Genomic DNA, 14,690 nt, shown 5'->3' on the forward strand with positions numbered 1-14,690 from the left:
AGTCACACAGCTGACAAGTGGCAGAGCCGGGAGTCGAACTCATGACCTCTGACTCCAAAGCCCAGGCTCTTTCCACTGAACCACGCTGCTTCTCCAATGATCATTATGGCAATGATCAATCAATCAATAGTTCTGACTAACGACTGTGTGCAGTGCACTAAGTATGTGAGAGAGTACAAATGAATGAAATCCAACCCCTCACACCCCTAGCACCTTTACATGCTGTTGCTTCTCAGTGTGGCCTCATAGAAAGAGAATGGGCCTAGGAGTTGGGGGATCTGGGTTCTAATCCCACACAGTTGCCTGCTGTTTGACTTTGGGAAGTCACTTAACTTCTTTGTGCCTCAGTTTCTACACTTGTAAGATGGAAATGATACACCTGTACTCCCTCCTCATTAGATTGTGAATCCCTTGTAGAAGAGGATTAGGTCTGATCTGATGAGTATTTTGTATCAACCCCAGGGTTTAGCATATAGTAAATTAACAAATATCGTAATCATTATTATTATTATTATGAATTATGGTATTTGTTAAGCACGTACTATGTGCCAGGCATTGTACTAAGCACTGGAGTAGATAAGCACTGGAGTAGATACGAGATTATCAGGTTGGACACAGCTCATGCCCCACATGGGGCTCACAGTTTTAATCCCTATTTTACAGATGAAATAACTGTAGCACAGATAAATTAAGTGGCTTTCCCCAGGTCACACAGCCGACAAGTGGCAAAGCCAGGATTAGAACCCAGGTGCTTCTGACTCCCAGGCCTGTGCTCTATCCACTAGGCCATGATACTTCATTATTATTATTATTATTTTATTATTATTATTTTATTATCATCATTAGATTGGCAGCAGAAAAGACAATAAGGAACCACAGTGAAGCAATGGAACAGTACTGCTTAGGTAATGAATAAATAGGCAAATGAAACTTGACATCAGACCTGTTTTTGACCTGAGGAATCGTTAAGCCAAAATGTGGCTTCAATTTACAAGACTCCATCATTGCCATATTGTGACCGCAAAAATGTGGGTGTAACTCCTTAATATGACTGCTTTGCCCAGGCAGATGAAAGCATCCCTAACCCTGCCCTTAGAGCACAACCCAAATTGCAAAACCAAACTGAAATTGTTAAACATAAATGAGGGTTTTCTTGCATCACTTTTGAATAATTGCAGCATGTCTGCTCCACTCCTTCATTATGTACAGTGGCTTTGTAATCACACATTTTTTCCATAAGGACTTTATACACTCCGGTTTTAATGGAAATGTTCACAACTGCCAACTAGCAGGATTCCTCAGAGCTGAACAGCCCCAGCCACTGGCAACTATGTCTCTGATTCCTCCAAAAAGCTTTCTATGCAGAGGTTTCATTAATAATAATAATACCTCATACCTTCTTTCTGGGTTTACCATTTAAAAGGCCATTCTAAATTAAAGAGCAAGATTAACAAACACCATTTTCCACAATCCACTTGGATTACTGAGTAAATGTATTTACCAGTGGGATTTACAGCAAGCATGGCTTCATTATTCATTGAATCCCAGTATATAAGCAATTTTTGATTTTTAGGAACTGGGGCCTTTTTCTACTTATTAGAACAGAACCAAATGTAACAGAACCAATTGATGACCAACTTAAAATTTCCATTTCATTATTAATGCTATGCACCTGCCATATGATATTTCTTTATATAAATACAAAATACTATGCTTAAATAATTTAAACAGACGACTTTCCATGAGCATGAGTCACTCTGGAAAGTTCTAGCAGATGAATTATTGAGCTACAGTATTTGCTTTACTCCAATACTTATTTTCTTGACAGTGAGGTGACCAATACCTAAAGCTTTGTTTATCTGGCATTCACCATCAAAAGCTATATACTCTGCAATGGGGATGTTTCACAGTGGAATCTTTCATGGTGCTCAATAAATCACCCAGTAAAACTTCTTCACCTTTTCTATGATGATTTGGGTTAGAGTTTGATCTGGTAATGCCCTAACATTTTTGTCTAGTAGCCCATTATGGACCTTTCATCCACAAATTTATTCAAACCCCTCTTGCACTGTGGGTAATGATGAGGTAGTGAAGGAAAAATATGCACAAAATCACTCACAAACACAACAGTACCGAAATCAAAGAGAAACAGAAAGATCACTCAGGCTGACAGAGAGAATCAAAGTCAGAGAAAAACAGAAAAACAGATACTAAGAGCAGTAGTAGTAATCTGCTGTGTGACCCTGGGCAAGTCCCTTCACTTCTCTGTGCTTCAGTTCCCTCATCTGTAAAATGGGGATTGAAACTGTGAGCCTGACTGTGTCCAACCCTATTTACTGGTATCCACCCCAGCGCTTAGTACAGCACCTAGCACATAGCAAGGGCTTAACAAATACTGTGATTAGTAGTACCTACTTGGTGTGGTGGACTGTACTACTATTATTATTGAAAAAGCCCCAAATGCTTTCTGTTAGGCAGGCAGATTAGCTCACATCTGGAATCCTGGGACAGGCTTTAGGACTTTAGGGCCATAAATACCACTGATGGATTCATTGATTGATAGCTGTAGTGGATCCTTGATGATCTCCCCGCCTTAAGGGTGGGTCTATGGAAGTGTTGGTTTGAGCCTGAGGATTAGATTTGTCTTGGGCAAATCTTGGAATCTTGGCCAGATTCCAACCGTAAGGGGAATTTTCCACTGATGATAATAACAATTAATATTACAGTATTTGTTAAGTGCTTACTATGTGCCAGGCACTATTCTAAGCACTGGGGTAGATACAAGATAATCGGGTTGGACACAGTCCCTGTCCTACATAGGGCTCACAGTCTAGAAAAATCCTCTCCAAAAGTCCACTTTTGCCCCAAGTAGATCCTGCAATTAGGCCACATTTTCTTTCTCCTCCTATTCTTAATCTAGATGCTAGACTCCATCAATCAATCAATTGTATTTATTGAACACATAATGTGTGCAGAGCACTGTACTATGCACTTGGGAGAGTACAGTATCACAATATAACAGACACATGACTACACTGCTCAGCAGTTTTAACTGCTTTCAGGAAAAATTATATATAATTTGGATATATATTTATACACACACACACACACACAAACTTCTATCCTGATTGTCCTCCTCGCTGAAATTAGATATTGCTGGCTGAACTAACTAAATCTAAGAAAACCTCGGTTATTTCAATTCGGTCTGCCTATTTAAAGATCCGGTGAGTCTTACTCCCCGATTAGCAGAGCTCCCTATTTCCCCTTCCCTAATGCAACTTTTCCAGTCACCTCAGAGACGTCTGTTCTGAGAATAGAGAGATGAAGCAAAGTGATCATGGGCAGAGCCCAGTTGGAGCTCAATGGGAACCTAGTTGGATTGGAGCTGTTGTAAGCGAATCTGGGCCTAGAGACCGTGGGCTGAATTGTGCCAAGTCTGAAAACTCATATTTTGTTTGGTCATGCCACTGGGAATGTCAGTTGGAACGAAGCCTCTGAAATGAAAAGCATGGGCGGGGATGCTAAAAACACAACTTCACGCTCTGTTGGAGTGACAGAAACCATCGGAGAAAAGCCCTTTCCAGGAGAAAGGGATGGTCTGTGGACGCCAGCGCCACATGGCCATGAGGGGAGACATGGGGGAAGCTGAGAGCCATGGGGTCGCTTTATCATCATCCAAAACCCTCTTGGGAACATCAGCGGAGGGGCGCCGACATAAGACATGAGTAGCATTATAGCCTAGTGGAAAGAGCACAGGCCTAGGAGTCAAAGGACCTGGGTTCTAATCTGTCTGCTGTATGACTTTAGGCAAATCACTATCAGTAATGCAGGCTCCCTTGAAGTGGCTCCAGGGGGGTATTTTGGTGAGGAAGCAGGGCTGAGAGTCTCCAAACGTCAGAGGAACCGGGGAAGAAGGGAGTTAATCAGGGGATTCCTCCTGGAGGCGGTGGGCTTTCAGGAAGCTTTGAATGAAGTTCAAATATCCAAAATAGTCTCAATTAATCAATGGTATTTATTGAGTGCTTAATGTGTGCAGAGCACTGTACTAAGCACTTGGGAGAGCACAATACAACAGAGTTGGTAGACGCATTCCCTGCCCATAATGAGTTTACAGTTTAGAGGGGAACGCAACATTAAATAAATTAATTATGAAAGGGTGAAGGCCACACAGCAGGACTGCAGGCAAGTGGGTGAGGGAGGTGGTGATCCTCTGAGCAGGAGGATCATAGCCTCCTAAACTTCTCTTCACTTATCCCGCCACCAGGATGTACCCGCGGTCTCAGACGCAGGGGAGGAGCGCCCATCAAAGCCTAATTGAAGGCACATCTCCTTCAAGAAGCCTTCCCAAACTAAGCCCTTCCTTTCCTCTTCTTCTACTCCCTTCTGCATCGCCCTGACTTGCTCGCTTTGTTCTTCCCTCCTCGCAGCCCCACAGCACTTATGTACATATCTCTAATTTATTTATTTGTATTGATGTCTGTCTTTCCCCCCAAGCCCCCACCCCCTAGACTGTAAGCTCATTGAGGGCAGGGAATGTGTCTGCTTATTGTTGCATTGTACTCTCCCAAGCACTTAGTACAGTGCTCTGCACACAGTAAGCACTCAATATAAATAACAATGAATGAATAAAAACCTGCTGGTCTCTGCACTATTAGCTCTCAATTTATCCTCTTGTCTTTTCCATTTATTAAATTGCCTCATCCCCAGGCCCTGCCTTTCACGGACCAATAATTGTGGGGGGGGGGGGGGGGGGGGGGGGAGTCAGAAATGGCCAACATCAGTGTATTTCAAGGCTCTGGATTCTTCTGTTAGCACACAACAGCTCTTCTGCTTTACCCCTGCTGGGCCAAAACTACTCCAGCATTAGAGAAGCAGTGTGGCTCAGTGGAAAAAGCACAGGCTTTGGAGTCAGAGGTCATGGGTTCGAATCCCGGCTCTGCCACTTGTCAGCTCTGTGACTGTGGGCAAGTCACTTAACTTCTCTGTGCCTCAGTTACCTCATCTGTAAAATGGGGATTAACTGTGAGCCTCACGTGGGACAACCTGATGACCCTGTATCTACCCCAGCGCTTAGAACAGTGCTCTGCACATAGTAAGCACTTAACAAATACCAACATTATTATTATTATTATCTTCAGGACTGCTCCCTACACTAAGGCTTGGGACAAAGTAACAAAGCATCTGTGCTCCTGTTAGTTAATCAATCTATCAGTGGTATTTACTGAGTGCTTACTGTGTGTAGAGTGGTGTACTAGGACTTGGGAAAGTATAAGACAATTGAGCAGGTAGTCACAGCCTCTGCCCACTCCCTGTGCTCTGCTGTGGCTACCGCTAGCCCAGGGCTGTGCTATTTGTTGTACAAACCCCTCTCAGGGCAGAGGTCAGTTTTCCAGCCTGGAAAACTGGAATAGGCACATTTCTCTCTCTGTTTTCACTGAAGAATCAGAGGGGAAAGCATTGCATTTCTCACTCTGTTTTCATTGGGGAATCAGAGGTGAAAGGCATTGCTCGGCATTTATTGTGCCAACTACAAGTTTTGTGGAGGTCTAAACTGCATTAAGTAAAACATAAAGCATACAATGTCTTTTTGAATTAAAAAAATAAGCATTTATCCTCATATCAGTTGTTTAAATGTTATCAAAGCTTTCCGATACAGCTGGACTAGAATCCCAAGGAATCCAAAATCTTGCCCTCCTGTTTGGAATACTCTTAATCAATCAGTCATATTTATTGAGTGCTCCTTCTTACATGCTTCTCAGGCCCAGAGGCCCAGGGACTTCATGCCTATGCCCAGCACATGTAAGATGAGAAAATAAAGAGAGATCTTCCAGGGATTGTTAGGGGAATTAGCAGGAAGCTTTTATTCTCCATTGCTCCACCATCTCACCAAGCCATGAAAGCTCAGGAGATGATTAAGTGGAAAGTATTACATGAAGCAAATCCCTCCTTTTCTTCCTCAAATAGTCAATGCTCCCTCAGGGAGTTAGGCCTTAAAAACCTAGGAGAAATGTAAGTGGGAGGTATTGTATAAAACAAATTAAATCTCTTCTTTTCCTTCTCAAATGTTTTCAAATTGCTCGAGAAGTTGGACTTTAAGACCCAAGAGAGAATAAAGCAGGAGATAGTTCTAGAAACAAGTATCTCCTTTTCCACCTAAAATATTCTTTCTACTCAAATCAGGAGTTTTGACTTGAAAAAATCAGAAGAGAATCAAGCGAGACATTGTATGAAGAAAATATCTTCATGTCACTGCAAACATTCACTTTCTTTCCTTGAGGAGTTAGGTCTTGAAGATCCAGGAGACAATTAGGTGGATGATATTGCATTGAGCAAATCCCTCCTATTCCCCCTGGTATATTCTCTCTGTTCACTCAAGGAGTTAGGATTTAAAGACCCAAGGGGAGAATTAAGCAGGATATATTCAATGAAGCAAATCAAATCGATTCTTTAACTCCCAAAATAGTCCTGCGGTAAAAAATGTAGTTATGTTCAAGGACATTTCACCATAAATGTTTTCCTACCGCTTGTGGATTTTTTCAGTGGCTGCACTAGATTTTTAGGATTTTCTTTTTCCATTGCTTCTGATCTGCCTCAGATTTTCATTCTCTCTCTCTCCCCACCCCACTCCCCCACATGGCCATAAACACCCAGGCTGGAGCCTTTATGAACATGGCGGAATCTGTTTGACTAGAAGAGTTTCCAACATCTAAGGCCACAACGGGGAGACTGTGAGCCCGTTATTGGGCAGGGATTGTCTCTATCTGTTGCCGAATTGTACATTCCAAGCACTTAGTACAGTGCTCTGCACATAGGAAGCGCTCAATAAATACCATTGAATGAATTAGACAGAGAGGGATGGCCTCCCAGATCAAGGTCTGAGCCCTCACGCTTCGCTCCTCTAATTCATTCATTCGATTGCATTTATTGAGCGCTTACTATATACAGATCACTATACTAAGCGCTTGGGAAAGTACAACACAATAAGCAGGGACAGTCCCTGCCTACAATGAGCTGACAGTCTAGAGGGACTGGCGAGAGATAGAAGTAACTTCTCAGAAAAAAATCTAAGGCCACGAAGGGGCTATGGAGAGGAACAGCTTCTCAGATCAAGGTCTAAAGCCACCAGAGGGTGACAAAGTCCAAAGGCCACTAGGGGCCTATAGAGAGGCACCACCTCCCAGACAAAGGCATTATCCTTGACTCCTCTCTCTCATTCAACCCACATATTCAACCATCACTAAATTCTGTCGGTTCCACCTTCACAACACCGCTAAAATCCACCCTTTCCTCTCCATCCACACTGATACCCCATTAATCCAATCACTTATCCTATTCCCGCCTTGATTACTGTATCAGCCTCCTTGCTGACCTCCCTGCCTCCTGTCTCTCCCCACTCCAGACCATACTTCACTCTGCTCCCTGGATCATTTTTTAACAAAAACGTTAAGGACAGGTTTCCCCACTCCTCAGTAAACTCCAGTGATTGCCCATCCAGCTCTGCATCAAACAAAATCTCCTCACCATTGGCTTTGAAACACTCATTCATCTCGCCCCCTCCTACCTCACCTCGCTACTCTCCAACTACAACCACCCCACACACTTCTCTCCTCTAAAGCTAACCTTCTCACTGTGCCTCTGACTCATCGATCTCGCCACCGACCCCTCACCCACGTCCTGCCTGTGGTCTGGAACGCTCTCCCTCCTCAGATCTGACAGACAATTACTCTCCCTGCCCTTCAAAGCCTTACTGAAGGCACATCTCCTCCAAGGGGCCTTCCCTGATTAAGCCCTCTTTCCCCTTCTCCTACTCCTTTCTGCATCACCCTGACTTGCTCCCTTTATTCATCCACCTCCCAGCCCTACAACACTTATGTCCATATTTATAATTTATTTATATTAATATCTGCTTCTCCCTCTGAAGTGTAGCTCACTGTGGGCGGGGAATGTGTCTATTTATTCTTATATTGTAATCTCCCAAGTGCTTAGTACAGTGCTCTACACACAGTAAGCGTTTAATAAATACAACTGAATGAATGAATGAATGAATGATGGAGTTGGTAAAAGCAGCCACTGCAGCCATATTGCAGGATCATATGGTACCAAATTGAAAGAGGAGAAAAACATAAATGACCAAGGAATAAAGGCATTTATCTACTCAATGGGACAGTCTAGATTCCATAACTTTAGTTCATGATAAGAGCTATAATAATTGTCAGCATGTTTGGAGGACCAAAGAATGGAAAAAGGTGTAAATAAGTGCTTAGTGGCAAGAGCACGGGCTTGGGAGTCAGAGGATGTGGGTTCTAATCCCAGCTCTGCCACTTGTCTGCTGTGTGACCTTGGGCAAGCCACTTAACCTCTCTGTGCCTCAGTTACCTCATCTGGAAAATGGGGATTAAGACTGTGAGCCCCACGAGGGACAACCTGATTACCTTCTATGTACCCTCACAGTTAGAACAGTGCTTGGCACTTAACAAATGCCATAATTATTATTATTATTACAGAAATTATGTGGGTGGTTGTAAGTGCCAAAGTGCTGAGAGTTTGCAAGTCTGAGGCCTGGAGAGAAGAGAATGAGAGACTCAGTGCATTTAAGTGGTCTAAATTTAGAAGAAAATTAAACTTCAAGCAGTTGATTCTATTTTTAGCAGAGACTAGATTTACAATTTTTTCTGAGAGTTTGAAATCTTGACCCACAAATAGACGTTTTCAATCAGGGAAGCAGGGTGATCTCGTGGATAGAGCATGGGCCTGAAAGTCAGAAGGACCTGGCTTCTAATCATGGCTCTGTCACTTCTCTATGTGACCTTGGATATGTCACTTAACTTCTCTGTGCCTCAGTTATCTCATCTGTAAAATGGGGATTAAGACTCTGAGTGCAATGTGGAACATGGATTGACCCCTGTGTCTACCCCAGTGGTTAGTACAGTGTCTGGCACATAATAAGTGCTTAACAAATACCATTAAAAAAAAATCAGGGGTAAAAGTGCTGAATCTGGGGAAGTTTTAGAGGACAATGGGGATGCAGTAGAATCGCAGCGGCTTCCTCCTGAGCTCCCTGGTGAGTGGTTCAGCAAGAAGCAGATCACAAGACAATGGCTGCTGCTCTTGCCCTCCATACCCTGGTTCCCCCATGAGGTTCACACCTCAGCTGAAAGCAGCAGCTCCAGAAACACAAACTCCAGAGAATTGGTTAGGCTGGAAGCAACGGGAAGATTTTGGCACCTGCTATAGCTTGCTGCTACTCTTCCCCAGTGCAGAGAAAAAAAAATGAGAGAAAGAGAGGCTGCAAGATAAACTTGACAAGATTTTTAAAGCTTTGAATTTAAGGCTGGGGGTGAGGGAGTATTTGTTCCAAGCCAGACAATTACTCTCCCCACCTTTAAAGCCTTATTGAAAGCACATCTCCTCCAAGAGGCCTTCCCTGACTAAGCCCTCCTTTCTTTTTCCTCTTCTTCCTTCTGCATCATCTTGACTTGCTCCCTTTATTCATCCCCCCTTCCAACCCCACAGAATTTAGGTACATATCTGAAATTGTAGCATGGCTTGGTGGAAAGAGCACGGGGTTGGGAGTCACAGGATGTGAGTTCTAATCCCGGATCTGCCACTTGTCTGCTGTGTGACCTTGGGCAAGTCACTTCACTTCTCTGTGCCTCAGTTACCTCATCTGTAAAATGAGGATTAAAAGTGTGAGCCCCACCTGGTACAACCTGATCATCCTGTATCTAACCCAGTGCTTAGTACAGTGCTTGGCACATAGTAAGCGCTTAACAAATACCACAATTATTATTATTGTCTGTCTCCCCCTCTAGACTGGTATGCTCATTGTGGGCAGGGAATGTGTCTGTTTACTGTTATATTGTACTCTCCCAAGCACTTAGCACTGTGCTGCACACAGTAAGTGATCAATAAACATGATTGATTGACTTACCAAGCATTTGAAGGAAGTGCTTGACATGAGGAAACAGCAATCACTGTGTCAGAATGAGTAACTGGGAGATACAAAATAAAGCAAATTTCTCCACAATCCCCTTAAATATGGGCCTATATTTGAATGTAAAGAAAATAAAGATCATGACAACTGGAAGTTTTAACACATTTGTAGTGGATGGAGAGAAGACTGAAACAGTTGACAATTTTTCTCTCCTAGGATCGATAATCAATAATAAAGGAACTAGTAGCCAAGACATATGCCAAAGATTAATGTTAGGAAGACTTGCTATGAAGATCCTGGAAAAAGTCATGAAATGTGCTTAAGTAACAACTGCCACAAAAATACAAATTGTCAACTCTATGGTGTTGCCAGTGACAATATATGGATCCCAAAGCTGGACAGTGAAAAAACAGGATAGAAAGAAAATCGATTCTTTTGAAATGTGGTGTTGGAGAAGGCTTTTGCAAATATCATGGAGTGCCTGAAAAACAAACAAATGGATTTTGGGGCAAATTATACCAACGTGGTCTTTGGAAGGCCAAATGACTTGACTTAGATTAGCATATTTTGGATACACAATTAGGAGGACTAATTCTCTGGAGAGGACACTAATGCTAGGAAAAGTCCAGGGAAAACGTGGAAGAGGCAGACCGGCAGGTAGATGGATAGAGACCATAACAATGATAACGGAAGAACCATTAGAAAGGTTGCAGATTATGGCAGAGAACAGGATGTACAGGAGAAAGTATATCCATGGAGTCTCTATGAATCGGAAATGACTCAACAGCATACAATAATAATAATAATCCCTCGTGGTGTGAAGACTTCAACATTCAGGGTAGAATGAAGCATGAGAGAGTGCACAAAACTAACCTCTCCTGTTTCTGCCTCCAAAATTATCTATGCCCTTTCAAGTTGGTAGGTTTTAAAGACCTGGGAGAGTAGTAAGTGGGAAAACATTGAATGAAGCAAATCAAATCTCTCCATTACCTTCTCAAATATTCTCCTTGCTCTGTAGGGGAGTTAGGCCTTGAGGACCTAGTAGAAAATTACACAGAGATATTGCAGGAAGGTAATCTTTCTCCTTTTCCACCTGAAAAATTATTTTTGCTCTCTTGAGGAATCAGGTCTTAAAAACCCAGGTGAGAAGCACCAGGGAGGCATTCAAATAAAGTAAATCAAATCTCCCCTCCTCTATCTCAAACAATGTCTACCAATTGAGTAGCCACATCTTGATGATCGCTGGAGATAATTAAGAAAGACATACTGCACGAAGTAAATTCCTCCTTTTCCACCTCAAATATCCCCACTGCTACAGGGAGGAGTCAGGCTTTGAAAACCTAGGGGTAAACAGGCGATTGTGCATGAAGCAAGTATCTCCTTGACTACCTCCAACATTCTCCGCTCACTAGGGTGCCTAGGTTAAGGACTGAGGAGATAATTAAATGGGAGATACTCCATAAAGCAAATCAAATCTCTCCCTTTCCTTACCAAACATTCTCTCTAGTTACTCAAGGAATTAGGCCTTGAAGACCCAGGAGAGAATTAAGCAGGAAATATCGCATGAAGCAAATATTTCCATTTCCTCCTCAAATACTCTCTCAGCTCCCTCGAGGATTTACTCTTTAAAGACACTGGGGAGAACCAAGTGGGGGATATTGCATGAAGCAAATCACATTTCTCCATTTCCTTCTCAAATATTTTCTCCGTTCCCTTGGGGACTTAGGCCTTGAAGACTGAGGAGAGAATTATATAAGAGATAATGTGGGAAACAAATCTCTTTTACAACAAAAATATTATCTGTCCACTTGAAGAGTTAGGCCTTAAAGACCCAGGACAGAGTTGAGTGGAAGATATTGCAAGACACATATCTCTCCTTTTCCTCCTCAAATATTCTCTCTGCTCCCTAGAACACTGAGGCCTGGCAACTCTGAGGAGGATTAAGGAGGTATTTTGAATGAAGGAAATCTATTCCTTTTCCCCTCAAATATTCTTTGTTCCCATTTGGGCCATGAAGATCCAGCAGAATATAAAGCAGAAGATATTGCATGAAGCAAATCTCTCCTTTGCTCCCTTAACTATTTTCTTTGCTCATTTGAGGAGTAAGACCATGAAGACCCAAAATAAAATAAGTGGAAGATATGGCAAGAAGCAAATTTCTCCATTTCCACCTCAATTGTATTATCTTCTACTTCAGGGAATTAAGCCTTAAACTCCCACAGCAAGAATTAAATGGGACACATTTCCTGAAGGAAATCTCTCAATTCTCCCTTGAATATACTCTGTTTCACTCAAGTCCTGGGCCTTCAAGACTGAGGAGAGATTTAAGTTGGAGATAGTGCATGAATTAAATTCAGTCTCTCTTTCCCTTCGCAAAAATTATCTCCAGTCCTTCAAGGAATTAGGGCTTGAAGACCTAGAAAAGATTTATGCAGGAAATATCGAAAGAAGCAAATATCTCTTTTTCTGCCTCAAATATCCTCTCTACTCCCTCAAGGACTTGGGCCTTCAGGCCAGAGTAGATATTCAGGGAGATATTTCAAGAAGCAAATTAAATCTATCCTTTTCCATTGCAAATCTTCTGTGCTCATTTGAGGGGCGGCGTGGAGGAGACATTAATATAAATGAATGATATAAATGAATAAACTACAGATATAGACATATATTAATATAAATGAATAAACTACAGATATATGAATAAATTACAGTCAGATCTGGGACCACACAGGAGGTAAGAAGGGGAGGAGCTGGACTTATAGGAGGGAGTTGGATATGGTAGGGAGACAGTTTAGACCTGAGCGGAATGGATAGCGGGGGAAATTGAGGAAACGGACACTCCCCTCCCCCACCCCTATCCCGGCAGTTCAGGGAATCCAAGCAAATACTGGATTTACCCTTGGCCTCTGGCCAGCTACAGCTGACTCAGGCGGGGAGGGTGATCATGCATTGGCAGTGGGGTAAACTGTTCCAGCAGAGGTTCCCTTTGGAGCAGTTTTCGCTTCAGGGTCATTCCCGGGGGACTTGCCCCTCACCTTCTCCCCAGAAGGAAAGAGCACTCTCTGGGGCATGAACATGGTGGTGACTCACCCTGTATCCAACATTTCTGCCATGGGCTCTTCCAAACTCTGCCTTATACAGGAAGGGGAAAGGAGTGAGTCCCACTGGGAACAAAACGGGAGGTGCTTTATTGGATCCCTCTTGACCAGCAAAGGGAGAGAATCTTTCAGCATGGGAGGAGGGGCCGGCCCTTAGGAGAATAATAATAATAATAATAATAATAAAAAATAGTGGTATTTGTTAAGCGCTTTCTATGTAGCAGCCACTGTACTAAGCACTAGGGTGGATATAAGCAAATTGGGTTAGAGACAGTCTCCGGCCCACAGAATGGTGAGAAGCAGCATGATGTAGTGGATAGAGCATGGGCCTTGGAGTCAGGTCATGGGTTCTAATCCCAGCTCTGACACCTGTCTGCTCTGTGACCTTGGGCAAGTCACTTCACTTCTCTGGGCCTCAGTAATGGGGATTGAGACCCCATATCATAATTATTATTATCATTATGGGGTTCACAGTCTCGATCTCCATTATATAGATGAGGTAACTGAGGCCCAGAGAAGTGAAGTGACTTGCCCAAGACCACCCAGCAGACCAGTGGCAGAGCCAGGATTAGAACCCATGACCTTCTGGCTCCCACGCTCTCTCCACTATGCCATGCTGCTTGATAAACAGGGCTGGCTGCAGGCTGTGCTATTAGCCACATACAAGGTCTTCCAGGGCATGTTCTCTGTTCCAGGGTAGCTAACCCTTTTCCAGTTTCAGTTGGAGGAACTAAACGCCCTGCCCTTCTGCCTCCCTCTGCCCCAAAGAGCCCAGATGCAGAGCTGGGCCAATTGCTTCAGGCAGGGGACAGCTGATTTCCCCCAAAGCTTTAGTATCTCTCCCCCATCCACCCTTCCAGTCTGCAATCCCCATGTATACTCCTAGGGAGAAGAAAAATACAGAACCTTTGGGGGGAGTCTCTCCCTTCCTTCCCTGCCCCTTCTACCAATTAGTGAATGATATCTAATGGAACGTTTGCCTCTCTCATACAGTAATCAATCAATCGTATTTATTGAGCGCTTACAGTGTGCAGAGCACTGTATTAAGCACTTGGGAGAGTATGATATAACAATATAACAGGCACGTTCTCTTCCCACAGTGACTGCAAACCCGGCCCTCAGGTTTGACCATAGGTCTTTTATACAATGACAATCCTCAAGAGATTCGGGATGAGTGAAAATGGGTCTGCTTATACCTGAAGACCAATTAAGAGATCAACCAATGGTATTTGAGTGCTTACTGTGTGCAGAGCACTGTACTAAGCATGTACAAATGCAGGAGAGATAAAGAGGTCATTCAATGTTCAGTAGAGTCCCAGCAGGAAAAGACTCTCTGTTACAAATCCGTCTAACCACAATCAACCAGGAACTTCACAATAACATGGGTGGGCATCCCAGACCAGCGTAGTAATATTTTATCACCTACTTCCTTTACCTTTCCATGCATGGCTGTTGGTAATCAAGAACTGCCAAAAATGAAAAAATGAGCCATGCCTTTTTGTTTCTTTTGAAATGGTATTTGTTAAGTGCTAACAATGTGCCAGGCTATTTTCGAAGTGCTGTGGTAGATACAAGTTAATGAGGTTGGATCACTCCCTGTCCCACATGGGGCTCATGGTCTTTATCCCCATTTTACAGAGGAGGTAACTGAGGCCCAGAGA

This window comes from Ornithorhynchus anatinus, chromosome X5, assembly GCF_004115215.2.
Source record: "Ornithorhynchus anatinus isolate Pmale09 chromosome X5, mOrnAna1.pri.v4, whole genome shotgun sequence".
In the NCBI taxonomy this organism is placed as follows: domain Eukaryota; kingdom Metazoa; phylum Chordata; class Mammalia; order Monotremata; family Ornithorhynchidae; genus Ornithorhynchus; species Ornithorhynchus anatinus.